This window comes from Dermochelys coriacea, chromosome 5, assembly GCF_009764565.3.
Source record: "Dermochelys coriacea isolate rDerCor1 chromosome 5, rDerCor1.pri.v4, whole genome shotgun sequence".
Lineage (NCBI taxonomy): Eukaryota > Metazoa > Chordata > Testudines > Dermochelyidae > Dermochelys > Dermochelys coriacea.
In genome coordinates, this window is record NC_050072.1 from 65506443 (window position 1) to 65522553 (window position 16111).

The window sequence follows — 16111 nt, forward strand, 5'->3', positions numbered from 1 at the left end:
AGCAGGGCCGGCATTAGATTTCCTGTGGCCCAATGCAGAAAGCTGAAGCCCCACCACATGGGGCTGAAGCCTGGGGTTCCAAGCCCTGCAACCCATGGGTGAAGCCTGAGAAACTTAGCTTCACATGGCCCCATAGTGTTGGGCCCTGGCAATTGCCCTGCAGAAAAACAGCTGTTGTGGCACAGGTGGGCCGTGGAGTTTTTATAGCATGGGGGGAAGGGAGAAGAGGAAGGGGGGAGGGGGAAAAGAAGCTCAGAAAGAAAAAGGTTGAGAATTCTTGTAATATTACACAGTAACAGTGGGTTTCATGTTATACAAAACATGGAGAAACACATGGTTCCTGCCCCAAGAAGTTTACAACCTTAAAATAAAATGTTCATAGATTCCAAGGCCAGAAGGGACCATTGTGATAGTCTAGTCTGAGTATAACATAGGTTATAAACATTCACAAAATAGTTCCAAGAGCATATGATTTAGAACATCAAATGTTACTTTAAAAATTGTCAGTCATACACTCCACCACAAATGGTAGTAAATTGGTCTGTGACAAGGGTGTAGTTCCTGTATCTCTGCCTCTCCCATGAACCACTCTGAGATCTTGTAAACAAAGGACAGGCCAGTGTTTACAATAAGAAAAGGAGTACCGGTGGCACCTTAGAGACTAACAAATTTATTAGAGCATAAGCTTTCGTGAGCTACAGCTCACTTCATCGGATGCATTTGGTGGAAAAAACAGAGGAGAGATTTATATACACACACACAGAGAACATGAAACAATGGGTTTATCATACACACTGTAAGGAGAGTGATCACTTAAGATAAGCCATCACCAGCAGCAGGGGGTGGAAAGGAGGAAAACCTTTCATGGTGACAAGCAAGGTAGGCTAATTCCAGCAGTTAACAAGAATATCAGAGGAACAGTGGGGGGTGGGGTGGGAGGGAGAAATACACAAAGTAAAACTATTTCCCCATGGTAATGACTTTGTGTAATCCTTTTCTTTTTGTGAATACAGACTAACAGGGCTGCTACTCTGAAACCAGTGTTTACAATGTCTCTCTCTCTTAACCAATACATATCAGTGCATCCACCCCTTTGCCCTGTTTTCCAGGCCCCACACACACGGGGGGCAGGGGAGGAAGGTTTGAGGTGTCTAGCCTCAGATGACTCCTCTGGCTCTCACATACCTTCTCTTGTCTCTTCCCCCCACCCCCTGCTTCCTTTCCTCCTGCTCTTTTTAAACACTGGCCTGTGATGGGTTAATTAGCTCATTGACTTCCTAATGTCACTCTGGCCTAATAAATGGATACACTCCTGACCAATTAGCCCTTCTTTGGGACTAGGGTGACCAGATCGCAAGAGTGAAATATCAGGACACATTGGGCAAGCAGGGGGTGGGGGAAAAGAGACAGACACAGGTGCACAGCCCCGACTGGAGCCATGAGAGGGGGTACAGGGGGGTGGGCTCATGCTGTGCCACACAGCTCCCCTGCCCAGCGCCCCCTGGATACATTATGCCCAGAGCCCCCCACAACCCTTCCATCACAAATGCACAGCGCTGTGCGCACACACACACCCCTACCCAGTACCCCACACAGAACCCCCCACTCGCTAGTTTCCCAATACACACACATTTCCCCTCCCTCCCTTTCAGTTCCCTTCCCCACAGCCCCACCACCACAACTACACAATGCCCCATGCAGACCCCCACTGCCCAGTGCCCTGACACACACACATCTTCCCTACTGCCCAGCACTCTCCAACAGGCCCCCACTGCCTAGCACCCCAAAACACACAAACCTCCCCCACTGCCCAGCACCCTCCACACACCTCCCAGCCACTCACCATCACACCCTGCCCTGGCCACACTCACCAGCCCTGCTGGGAGGTCTCTGGCTTCTAGGGTGAGAGCGGCGAGGGGAGTCCCCAGACTCTTCACGTGCTGCGCCCGCCACAAGTGCGAGCTCTGTAGCTCCCATTGGCCGGGAAAAGCTCCAATGGGAGCTACTAGAGCTGCAGAGCAGGGCTTGCAGGTACCGGTAGCAAGCTGAGTCCCCCAACCCTAAGAGCCAGAGGGACCTGCCAGAGGGCAAGGTGGGGAGTCCCGGTGGTGCTTACCTGGGGCAGCTGCTGTCCCAGGAAGCATCCGGTAGGCAGGTCCCTCTGGATCCTACGGTCAGGGGTCGGGTCAGGTGGGAGGGCAGAGGGCTCTCTGCCCACTCCCGGCACCTGCAAGCCCTGCCCCTGCACATGGGCACTCCTGCCGGCGGGCAAGTGCCGGGAGCTGCCCCAGGAAGCAGTGAGCAGCAGCTGTGGTCCAGACGGTCCCGATATCTGGACAAAGAGCATCCCCACTGCTGTAAGTTCAGGATGCGGGACAAATCTTCTAAAATCGGGACTGTCCTGATAAAATCGGGATGTCTGGTTACCCTGTTTGGGGCAATGTAATTGGTGCTAATAGTGACCTGACTGCTAGTTCAAATGCCATCTCTCAGCCTCCTCACATGTTCCAATGTGAAATTACTCACCAGTAAAAATTTGCACCTTATGTCCAGCCTGCATTTGTCTAGCTTCAACTTCTAGCTACTAGAGTGTGTTATACCTTCTCTGCTAGGCTGAAGAGCCCATTAAAATATTTGTTCCCCATGTAGATACATATTGACTGTAATTAAGTCACCCTCTCCTTCTTTGTTAAGTTTAATAGACTCAAAGAGCTTACTCTATCACTATAAGGCCGGTTTCTGATCTTTTAATCATTCTTTTGGCTCTTCTCTGAACCTTTGCCAATCTATCCTCCTTTACATTCTTACTTCTTGAATTGGGGCACCAGAACTGGACAAAGTACCACAGCAGTGGTCATACCAGTGCCAAATATGGAGTTAAATAACCTTTACCCCTACTGAGGAGTCCCTGGTTTATGCATCCCAGGATTGTATTAGCTCTTTTAGCCTCAGCACCACAGTGGCAGCTCATGTTCAGGTGACTATGTACCAGTCATTTTCAGAATCATTGTTTCCCTGGATAGAGTCCCCATGCTGTAAGTAGGGCCTACATTCTTTGTTCCGCATTTAGCTGTATTAAAATACATAGTTTGCTTGTAAATTGCACAGGCAATCCAGATCACTGAGTTAGAGACCTGTCCTCTTCCTTATTTACTTCTCCACAATAGGGTTGCCGACTGTCTAATCACACAAACTGAAACACCCTTGCCCTGCCCCATCTCCGAGGCCTTGCCCTACTCAATTCATCCCCCCTCCTTCTGTTGCTTGTTCTCCCCCACCCTCACTTCCCTGGGGCTGGAGCAGGGGGTTAGAGTGCAGGAAGGGGTGTGAGATGCAAGCTCTGGGAGGGAGTTTAGGGGCAGGAATCAGAGTAGCAGCTGTGTTCGTCTGTATCCGCAAAAAGAAAAGGAGGACTTGTGGCACCTTAGAGACTAACAAATTTATTTGGGCATAAGCTTTCATGAGCTACAGCTCACTTCATCGGATGCATTCAGTGGAAAAATACAGTGGGGAGATTTATATACATAGAGAACATGAAACAATGGGTGTTACCATACACACTTTAAGGAGAGTGATCAGGTAAGGTGAGCTATTACCAGCAGGAGAGCGGGGAGGGGAGGGGAAACCTTTTGTAGTGATAATCAAGATGGGCCATTTCCAGCAGTTGACAAGCACATCTGAGGAAGAGGTTGGGGGGAGTGGGGGGAGGAAGGGGGGCAAGGTGCAGGAAGGGGCTTAGGGCTTCGGTGGGGGTTGGGGTGTGGGCTCTGGGAGGGAGGTGTTTACCTTGGGCAGCTCCCGGGTGGTGGTGCAGCAGGGCTAAGGCTATGTCTACATTGGCAACTGAACAACAAAACTTTTGTCTTTGAGAGGTGTTAATCCCACCCCAAAAGAAAAAAAAAAGTTTTGTCAATGACAAGCGCCAGTGTGAACAGCTCTTTGTCAGCAGGAGAACTCGCCTGCCGACAACGTTAATATTGCTCATTGGGGGTGGATGTTTTTTGTTCACAGGAGAGCAGACAAACAGCGGCTACATGGGGCAACTTTTAGCAGCACAACTGTAGTGACACAGTCGTGTCACTAAAAGCTGCATAATGTAAGCATAGCCTAAGGCAGGCTCCCTGCCTACCCTGGTCCCACTCCGCTCCTGGAAGCGGCTGGCACGTCCCTGTGGCCAACGGGAGCTGCAAAGTTGGCACTCAGGGTGGGGGTAGCATTTGGAGAATCCCTGTCCCCCCCACCCCAAGGGCTGCAGCGATGTGCCAGCTACTTCTGGGAGCAGGGTAGGCAGGGGTCCTGCCTTAGTGTTGCCAGCGCCTAAAATCTCTTTGTTTGGCTTCAGTAGCCTCTGAGAGATAGGGCCGATTCTGGGAGACTCAGGAAAAAATGGGAGAGTTGGCAACTGTACTCCACAAGTGTATGGGTCATCTGCAAGCGATCAGTTATTTTGGTCCAGGTCCTCAATAAGAAATGTTAACTAGCCTAGGGCCAAGAACTTGCAGCACCTTACAGGAGAAACACTCAATGATTCTCCCTTTACAATTATATTTTGAGTCTTAGCAGTTAGTAATCCATTTAATGATGTTGTATTTTTCTTTAATCAAAATGTTATGTGGTACCATGTCAAACACTATAGAAAAGTATTTTATGTCAGCACTATTCCTTTCAGCTAAACTTATCTCTTTAAGAAAAGAAATAAAGTTATGGAAGATTTATTTTCCATAGAACCATGTAGATTTGCATTAATTCTTTTTTAAAAAGTCCCATATCAGCCACTCTACGATCTTGCCCAGGTTTGATGTCAGGTTGAGAGGTCTAAGTTACCCAGGCCATCCTATTTACCCCTTTTTAAAGATTGGCAAATTCATTTTCTTCCGGTCTTCTGGAGCTTTTCCAGTGCTCCAAGACTTATTGGAAAAAGTCAACAACATTAGTGGTCCAGCAAGCTCCTGAGCCAGCTCTTTTAAAAACACTTAGATGCAAGTTATCTGGAGCTGCTGATCTAAAAATGTGACATTAGTAGCTTCTGTTTAATAACCTCCATAGATGATAGCAAAATGAAAAGTCTCCCCCCCATACAGAATAGAAATATTTTTTGAAACTTCAGCCTTTTCTGCATTACCACCGGCTCTTAATGGACCAATACCATTTTTAGGTTTCTTTAATGTTAAACTCCATTGTTCTGAACTCTGCTGGCCATAGATTTCTCATGGCCTTTTGCTTTCCATATCAAATATTCTACAATTCATAGCTTCTGATTTATATTCATTACTATCAACATTCCTCTTCTTCCAGTTAGATCACTTGGTGTTCTTGTTGCATAAGAAATGCACTGTGAGTCCCCTAGGCCCCTTTTTGTGGCTGCTATTCCAGATTAGGAGACTCCAACCTGTCTGTATGCACTATGCAGGGATTTTTTGGCCACTGGAATAGTTCGAATGTGAACTATTGGCGCCGCCTTAGCTTGGCCCAGTCCATTATCCAAAGCACTTGTGGGTCAGTCTCTTCAGCACCTACCTCTAAGCTTCAAGGCCCCCTAGGAGTATGTGGGGAGACCCCTCTACTTGGATGCTCTGTCCATGTTTCCCCTTCTTGTGTAGGTTGTATGCTAGCTCTCATATGTAGTCAGGTAATGAGCAGAGGCATATAGTTAATTGAGCCAGGTAGTACATTTCTAACACAAAAGGAATTTACTGTATGAATTCTTATCTAGTACTTCACCGATTCTTTTAATTACCTTTAATAGGCCATCAACAGCACTTCACAGCTGTAACAAGCTCTCTAAATTATGCCTTGAAATTATGTTTTTTTAAATAAAAACTGACATTTACATAAAAAGAATTTATATCAAATATAGTTTATAACATGAATTATATAGTCTAGTTATACCAATCCAGAAACATGCTTAGAAAAAAAAAAAATCTTACTTCATGGCAGCTAATAAGATTTTTCACAGAGAGGTAATGGAGAAGCAAAAATTATGAATACTACAAATAATTGTGCATTTAAGCAGTTCACGTTTTTGTACGCTAATTCGTTCCAACATCAGACTTCATGAGAGACGCTGAACTTTGTACTGAATACATTTAGTGACTGGAAATATTTGCATTTGTTAAACCATATTAAGTCTTTTTCCATTAAATACATTTCATTCTATGCATCTGTGCCAAAAACAAACAAAAAAAAAAAAAACACACCCCACACACACAAAAACCCAATCAAATTCTTCTCTCATTTAAAACTAATATAAATCCACTGCAGTCAAAGTAGAAAAAAAATTAGTTCTCTGGGCTTTATCAGAGTCACTTTTTAAACAAGAATTTCCATGTTAAAAAAATGTAATTACAAATACAGAGCCATATATGGCTCTGTATTTGTAACTACATATACTGCAAGGTGGAGTTTGGTGGATGTCTGTTCTTGAGGAGGGAGATATTCATATATGCTCAACCCTTTATAACGGATTTAGTTTTACACACCACATTTGCTACTACAAACCATTCTATTTTTGTTGTGTAATAAAAATCTTAGATGAATGATTAATCCTTTGAGCAGTTTAAGTACTTCTCATGGTTAGATTCCCCAACCCCAGAGACATGATTCAATATGCATCATCATTTTCCTTGATAATTTCAGGTAAAGATAAAGTTAAACTCTATCATTGTTTAAGTTGTTTAGTGTTGATGTTCAGGAGACAATACTTTGAACAAAACACCAATCTTAAAACCTCCCTGCACTGTTCCCTCTAAGCTGTGCGCGCGCACACAGATCCTAAACCCCATGCACCCGGTGAAACAGCACGTACACAAAAAATTCGCACAGAAAATTTTTTTTGCACACATGGCCTGTCAAAAATGAGAGAGAACATTGCCTCCCTGTGTTCTTCCCCCACCCCCATTAAACCTTGTCCTTCAGCATGTTTTTGCTAGAGGAGCTCTTTGATATGTAACCTTTTTTTTCTTGTAGCAGAAGCATAATCCTGTTTTGTATTTTTAAAATTACTAGCATTTCAAATAGCAAAATACTGCACATTAGCTGTATAGAGGAATGGCTTTGCTATATGCAGCAGGATTAAAGTAGTTGTAGTAAACTTATCATTTATTCCACCATATAGAACATGCAGTATGAGCGGGTCATGTTGATTATCGGATTCATAAAAAGTATGTATTTCCCCTCTTTTTTTGTGCTTAAAGTACAATGACGTATGTGCGACAGCCTGAGAACACAGCCACAGGATCAACATAGAATTGCAATAAACTTACATGTATTGCCAAATCTTCCTCAGCAATTTCTTGTGTGGTGGAAATTTCCCCCAGAAGTGTTATAGTAAATCATAATGTTGATGTCAAATTCCAGTGGGTTTTGCTTGTGTATTTCTTTGGCACTGGTGTAGCTAAACCAGTGCAGACACCCCGATGCTACAGGGGTGCTGGAAATTTTTATAGTGAGGGTGCTGAGAGCCATTGAACCAAACTGACAGGTTTCAGAGTAGCAGCTGTGTTAGTCTGTATTTGCAAACAGAAAAGGAGTACTTGTGGCACCTTAGAGACTAACAAATTTATTTGAGCATAAGCTTTTGTGAGCTACAGCTCACTTCATTGGATGCATTTGGTGGAAAATACAGAGGGGAGATACACACACACACACACACACACACACACACAGAGAGAGAGAACATGAAACAATGGGTTTTATCACACTGTAAGGAGAGTGATCACTTAAGATGAGCCATCACCAGCAGCAGGAGAGGGAGGGAGAAAAACCTTTCATGGTGACAAGCAAGGTAGGCTATTTCCAGCAGTTAACAAGAACATCGAGGAACAGTGGGGGGTGGGGTGGGGGTGAGAAATAACATGGGGAAATAGTCTTGAATAGAGACTGAGAATGGATGAGTCATTACACAAAGTAAAAATAAGTTAATTGTATCCAGTTTGCAAAATTAAATTAATTCCAAAAACAGACTCCAAGGAGAGACTGCTGAATTGAAGTTTTTTTGTTGAAGGATAGCCACCCTCAGGTCTGTAATCGAGTTACCAGAGAGATTGAAGTGTTCTCCAATTGGTTTTTGAATGTTATAATTCTTGACATCTGATTTGTGTCCATTTATTCTTTTATGTAGAGACTGTCCAGTTTGACCAACGTACATGGCAGAGGGGCATTGCTGGCACATGATGGCATATATCACATTGGTAGATGCGCAGGTAAACGAGCCTCTGATAGCGTGGATGATGTGATTAGGCCCTATGATGGTGACCCCTGAAGACATATGTGGACAGAGTTGGCAACGGGCTTTGTTGCAAGGATAGGTTCTTGGGTTAGTGGTTCTGTTGTGTGGTTGCTGGTGAGTATTTGCTTCAGATTGGGGGGCTGTCTGTAATCAAGGACTGGCCTGTCTCCCAAGATCTGTGGGAGTGATGGGTCGTCCTTCAGGATAGGTTGTAGATCCTTGATGATGCGTTCGAGAGGTTTTAGTTGGGGGCTGAAGGTGATGGCTAATGGCGTTCTGTTATTTTCTTTGTTGGGCCTGTCCTGTAGTAGGTGACTTCTGGGTACTCTTCTGGCTCTATCAATCTGTTTCTTCACTTCAGCAGGTGGGTATTGTAGTTGTAGGAATGCATGATAGAGATCTTGTAGGTGTTTGTCTCTGTCTGAGGGGTTGGAGCAAATGCGGTTATATCGTAGCGCTTGGCTGTAGACAATGGATCGTGTGGTATGATCTGGATGAAAGCTAGAGGCATGTAGGTAGGAATAGCAGTCAGAAGTTTTCCGATATAGGGTGGTGTTTATGTGACCATTGCTTATTAGCACTGTAGTGTCCAGGAAGTGGATCTCTTGTGTGGACTGGTCCAGGCTGAGGTTGATGGTGGGATGGAAATTGTTGAAATCCTGGTGGAATTCCTCAAGGGCTTCTTTTCCATGGGTCCAGATGATGAAGATGTCATCAGTGTAGTGCAAGTAGAGTAGGGGCATTAGGGGACGAGAGCTGAGGAAGCGTTGTTCTAAGTCAGCCATAAAAATGTTGGCATACTGTGGGGCCATGCAGGTACCCATCACAGTGCCGCTGATTTGAAGGTATACATTGTCCCCAAATGTGAAATAATTATGGGTGAGGACAGTCACAAAGTTCAGCCATCAGGTTAGCTGTGACATTATCGGGGATAGTGTTCCTGACAGCTTGAAGTCCATCTTTGTGTGGAATGTTGGTGTAGAGGGCTTCTACATCCATAGTGGCTAGGATGGTGTTTTTAGGAAGATCACCGATGGATTGTAGTTTCCTCAGGAAGTCAGTGGTGTCTCGAAGATAGCTGGGAGTGCTGGTAACATAGGGCCTGAGGAGGGAGTCTACATAGCCAGACAATCCTGCTGTCAGGGTGCCAATGCCTGAGATGATGGGCAACCACACACCACACAACAGAACCACTAACCCAGGAACCTATCCTTGCAACAAAGCCCGTCGCCAACTCTGTCCACATATCTATTCAGGGGACACCATCATAGGGCCTAATCACATCATCCACGCTATCAGAGGCTCGTTCATCTGCGCATCTACCAATGTGATTATGCCATCATGTGCCAGCAATGCCCCTCTGCCATGTACGTTGGCCAAACTGGACAGTCTACGTAAAAGACTAAATGGACACAAATCAAACGTCAAGAATTATAACATTCAAAAACCAATTGGAGAACACTTCAATCTCTCCGGTCACTCGATTACAGACCTGAGGGTGGCTATCCTTCAACAAAAAAAGCTTCAAAAACAGACTCCAAGGAGAGACTGCTGAATTGGAATTAATTTGCAAACTGGATACAATTAACTTAGGCTTGAATAGAGACTGGGAATGGATGAGTCATTACACAAAGTAAAACTATTTCCCCATGGTATTTCTCCCCCCCCCCCCACCCCTACTGTTCCTCAGATGCTCTTGTTAACTGCTGGACATAGCCTACCTTGCTTGTCACCATGAAAGGTTTTCCTCCTTCCCACCCCCCTGCTGGTGATGGCTCATCTTAAGTGATCACTCTCCTTACAGTGTGTATGATAAAACCCATTGTTTCATGTTCTCTGTGTGTGTATATATAAATCTCCCCTCTGTATTTTCCACCAAATGCATCTGATGAAGTGAGCTGTAGCTCACGAAAGCTTATGCTCAAATAAATTTGTTAGTCTCTAAGGTGCCACAAGTACTCCTTTTCATTGAACCAAACTGTAAACCCTGTATATGATGGAAACCACTTCAAGCACAAGCAGCAGCACCCCCACTTCCAGCACCTATACCAAGCTGTAGGTGAACTGTAGAAGTGTAAGACAGAGCTTGCTCTGGTGCCACAATGCATTTATTTTATGGGTCTGCACCAGTGTAACTCAGTATAGTTACACTAAAGCATTGGTATTCAAACTGTCCAGTGCAATTCCCAGGGGGCAGAGCAATGAGTTTCTGAGGGCAGAGGGACCTGACTGGTTAAGAATTCTCTTGTTTTGTCAAGCTATTGTTGATAAAATAAGAATTCCTTTCACTTGCCACCAAGTCACCTGTTCTAGCCACTGCTGCCAGGTTGAAAGAACAAGGCTAGGAAGACCCTGTACAGGAGGTGAGGGGGCACCCCATTCCAGCTCACTAACCTCTCCAGAGGTTGATGCAAATGGGCCCCACAGTGGTATTTCCTCCCTGTGCTCCCAGGCTCTTGTGCGTGTATGCTAGGGATTGTGTCAGGGTCAGAGAAGCCTGTGGCCTGTCAGTGATGCTGGGTTCCCAGGGATTGTGGAGAGGGGGTGCAATCTGTGTCCTGGTGGGGGCTGCCTGCCTGGAACACATCCCATTAAGAGGACACTTGCAGGTCAGGAGCAGCTGGCTGGGTTGGGTTGCCACAGAAATACTGTTTCTAAGGCTTGGTCTACACTGGCGGGGGGAGGTGGGAAATCGATCTAAGATACGCAACTTCAGCTATGAGAATAGTGTAGCTGAAGTCAACATATCTTAGATCAACTTAGAATCACTTACTTTGCGTCCTCGCAGTGTGGGATCGATGGCTGCTGCTCCCCCGTCGACTCCACTTCCACCTGTTGCCCTGGTGGAGTTCCGGAGTCAACAGCAGAGCAATCGGGGATCGATCACTACCCGCCCATCCGGAGGGGAGTGTAGATATGGCCTTAGAAGGGGGCAGGCATCCAAGGGACATGAGATCTCTGAAGGGAGCCACACCACCACCAGACAAATAAAGAAAGTTTGGGAGCCTCTGGACTAGAGTAAGTTTCCCTGATCCAGATGTGTCCTTATATGGCCAGAACTACATTACAAACTCTTGGCAGCACAGCTGTGTTGGTGAGCAATCACACAGCTGACCAACATAGCTGTGCCAGCAAAAGTATGTAGCTTAGACCCAGCTATACTAGCAAAATTACATGTTTGCTGATATAATTCATCTCACCCCCTGGGAGGGGGGGATTGTTTCTTCATGATCACTCATCCTAGTGTAAAGTTGGATTAAGGAGCAGTAAGGAGTTCTTTAGGCCAGGTCTATGCTAGGAGTGCTCAGGGCTAACCTTTGAGTTCCATGAAAACCATGGCATCAGATCTCAGATTTGGTGGGGACCAAGGTTGGTTTGCAACTATGGGGAGCAGCATCACCTAGTTGTCTAACAGCATTATGACCGCCACAAGATCACTCCCAGACAGAGGCCTTGCAGCAGAGTCAGCAAGTACCTCTGTGGGGAAGCTGAGACACTTTTGGACACAAGGAGATTAATGGGGTCAGCTACTCACTACTCAGCAGCACCTGCTTCTGGTCACTCTGGGATTAGCTCTTTGAACCGGATGCTCTCTTCCTGCAATTCCTTGGCCTATCATCTCACACTCAGTCTGCAGCCCTTCTCTTGCTCCTCAGGAGTTGCAGTGCCTCATCTTTGTGGCTTTTTCCTCTGGCCAAGACACAAGAGTCTCCTTCCAGGGTAATATCAAGGTCTTCCTTGCCTCCTAGGCAGTCCTTAAGTCCATTGCCCTGGCTGGGCCACTCTCTCACATGGTCCTAGACAGCCTTCAAGTAAACTGCCAAGACTGGGCCACACAATGGCCAGTAGGTGAATTCAGGCCCACCCTGGGGTATCTCCAGCAGCAAAGGTCCAGGCAATCACAACCCTTCCTACCACTCCTCTAGACTACCTTCCTGCCTTGCCTATCCCAGGCTTGCATTCTCCACCCTTCTAGCCTAACCCTTTTGCTTGGGTCTAAATTTTTCACTCACTTCTCTCAGGGAGAATGACTGCAGCCCTCTCTCTGCCACCAGCTTTCTGGTTTTATAGAAACCCTGCCTGTTCCTGCACAGGTGAACTTCCCCTAATTAGGAATTTTCTCAGCCTAAGTATCCCCCAGTTTACAGTCCAATAGGTTAATTGGCCCATCTGGCCTACATTAATTCCTTTAGGGCAAGTGTGGCAAGCACACTCCAGATACAGAGTAGCACCAGGGACTAGATTATGAGAATGGAAACAAGGACTCCCACATTCTCTGAAACTAACTCCCTCTGAAGCTTGGGTCAAGATATTTGACCTTTGTGTTCCCTCAGCTATAAAATTGAGTTAATACCTGCCTACCACACAGCAAGAGGGCTATGAAACTTAAACAGTTGCTGTTTGTAGAGAACCACCTCTGCATGCCAGACTTTGGCTGGGTGCCACACAAAAGACTCCAGTGGTGGCAGATGTAGTAGCTTCCACATGCCCAGATTATCCATGATTGTTTTCCTTGAAATTATTTTCCTTTCCTAAACACAGACCCCAGCACAAGCAGCTGACCTCCATATCTGCAGCTGGGGAAGTAGGAAGTAAACATTTTCCTCCTTCCTCCATGCACGCTTTTTATAAGTGAATTTGTAAAATTTGGGATGCATCCCAAATAATCTTACTAACCCTTCTCCAAATCCTCAGGCTGGCCCTGTATATAGTGGGGTGATCATAACCCTCAGGGGTCAGTTAGGTCTTTGTGTATGAGGGAGAGTGCCTATATTTTGTTTTGCAAGTTTGTCTAAGACTACTGAGGCCACGTGGTCTACCAATAGGCAGGCCACTCAGTCAGTTTTAAACTGGACAATCCTGCTTTTGTAATGTTTGTCCCCCATCTGGTAGTGAGACAAAATCCCCATCTGATACTGGACAAACCCAGATATGGACACCATAATGGAGTTTACTGCTCTGCCCACACCTGTGTGACTTAGCACACACAGTTCATGCAAGATCACATGAGCAGAGGCAGGGTTACATCATCCCTGGACACCCCATCTACCTCTGAGGAGTTTGCCCCTGCAGGATGCACATACTGTAGGGCTCCACATCCACAGACTGCATATGGGGCCATTCCATCAGCCCTGTGACGAGGGTGCCCAGGTGCCCAGTTTTCAACCAGTGAGTCTGGCCAAAAAGGGGACCTGATGGTATCTGGTCAGATCTACCGACTGGAAACCCAAAGTGAGGTTACTGCCAGCAGGTGAAGTGCTGGGTCAACACCTGTGCCACTTCTACTCATCTGGGGCTGCCTCCTACCTTCTGTGGAGCCAGGGCTGGGAGCAGCTGCCCAATGGAGAGTCCCTCCTGACCCAGGCAGGGGGGTGGGAGGGGAAAAGCAGCTAGCTATAGGGGAATGGGGGGGGAAGAGAAGGAGTGGAAAGGGTGGAGCCTGGGGGGAGGGGAAGAGGAGAGCAAGGGAGGTTCCAGTACTCCTGCTGGAGTGTCTGTTTTTTAAATATTACCTAGTTGACAGTTGTACCTGTGACACATTTCTTTCTAGTTGTAAATCCAAAGGCATGGGAACGGGGAACAATGGAAGCTTTGGGGGAGGTACCTGGAGGCATGGCAAGGGCAGCACATGGAGCACTGTGTCCCCCCCCACCCAGGGGCCGCGCAGGGACGTGGTGCCAGCTGCTTCCCAGAGCGGCATGGCGCCAGGGTTGGCAGGGAGCCTGCCCTGGCCCCGGTACGCGCTGATGCCACCCTGGAGCTGCTTTAGGTAAGCAGCACTGGACCGGAGCCTGCACCCCAAACCCCTCCTGCACCCTGCCGCCCAAGTCCCTGCCCTAAGCACCCTGCCTGCACCTCACACCCCTCCTGTGCCCAACCCCCTGCCTTGAGCCCCCTCCTGCACTCCACACCCCTCCTGCATCCCTGCCCCAAGCCCCCTCCTGCACTCTGCACCCCATCCTCCTCATACACCCTGCACCTCTCCACTGCCCCAATCCCTTGCCCTGAGCCTGTTCCTGCACACTGCACCCCCCTACCACACCCTGCACTCTCTCCTGCACCCCAACCCCCTGCCCCGGCCCTGCATACAATTTCCCCACCCAGATGTGGTCCTCAGCCCAAAAAAGTTTGCCCACCCCTGGACTAATGGGTGGAAGACAACAGCAAAGCTATGATTATTGCAATGAACAGTGGTCTCATCACATCAATTGTCAAACCCTCTTGTCACCTATCACCCCACACCCAGACAGGGTTATCATTAAACAGTTACAACCTGTATTCAGTAGGGACCACCTGTATCCTGAAAGAAGCCTTTTCTGAACCCCTTCTTCTGGCCTTCAAACAACCTCAATCTCATTATTATAAGCTCCCCACAGACCAAGGCCCACCTACTCAAGGCAGCACCAGACCCTGCCATAACAGATGAAAAACATGCAGGCATATCTCTACTTCTAGGATGATCAACACCCCCAACAACATGTCTTTCAAGATCCATGGGTCCTACATGCCTATTGCAACATGCAATGTAACTTAGCCAGTGCAATAAGTGCCCAACAACCACATCGGTGAAACCAGACAGATAATCACTATGCTTTCAGATAGATTCCCACCAAAAACATTTCCCCCTGCCCCCCAAAAAAACCCCACCAGCCACCACACAGTGCAAACACTTTTCAGAAAATGATCATTCCATATTTAACCTCTCACTCTTCAAAGGAAACCTGCACAACACCTTCAGAAGATGAGCCTGGGAATTTAAATTCCTAATTTTGCTACACTCTAAAAATCATGGTTTTAATAAAGACAATGGATTTATGGCTTATTACAACAATCTATAACCCACTAATACCCCTCCCCTTTTTTGTCCCAGGAATGCAAAGATGTTAACAAACCACCACACCTTGAATGATCTCTTAGAACATGAGTTTATGTTAAACAATCTCTTCCATCTTGTATTAGCTGTGATATGGTGAGTACCTTTCCCCAGACATGAAGAGCTCAGTGCATCTCAAAAGCTTTCACCAACTGAAGTTGGTCCAATAAAAGAGATTAGCTCATTCATCTTGACTCCAAAACAACAGTTCTTAGACATCATGGCAGACATGAGTTATAAGGGTCTGAAGGAGAAAATGTACTGCCTTTATGGATATTATGTGGAGCTTAGTGTCAGAGACCAGATGAGTGACATGTTTTATTGGACTGACTTCTGTTGGTGAAAGAGAAGCTTTTCAGCTTGTACAGATCTCTTCTTCCGGTCTGGAAACTATACCCTGTCACAGATAAATACAGATAAAGATGGAACAGATAACATGTTGTAAGAGACCATTCGGCACTGTAAATGAGCTTAAATGTCTGCATTTTGCAGCTTTGCAAGTGACTAAATAAAATCAAGGAAGATACATCTCAAAATCTCCCATTTATTTTAAGAATTGTGCAGGAGTTAACACTTTTAACACTCTACTAGTAAATGCAGAATAGTACGTTTTGTAAGCATGCCATAATAAGAATGCAGTAATGAGAGAACTTTACTGCATTATTTTTCCATCAAGACTGACAGTCTTTTTGGTGAATCAGGTGTGTGGATTAGTAGGATTCTACTGTATTTTAATTATCAAAATGGTCCTTCTGTGAGACTTCTCCTTTTACTAATGCTTCCCTGCAGGAAGCCCAGCTTGATGTTGTGGATTAAGGAAAGTAAGCTTTGTGTTTGAATTCAGGAAAAACAGCAGGGGGCTTTCAGTGTCCTGGAAGATATTCTATTTTTTTTTTAAACAGTCAATTAATTTACCACTGTTTAAAGTGTCTGTAGACACAGAGTACAATGCACACCTGCCTTCCTCTGCTTTTTTCAAAAAAAAAAAAAAAAAAGCTACATTTTATTAG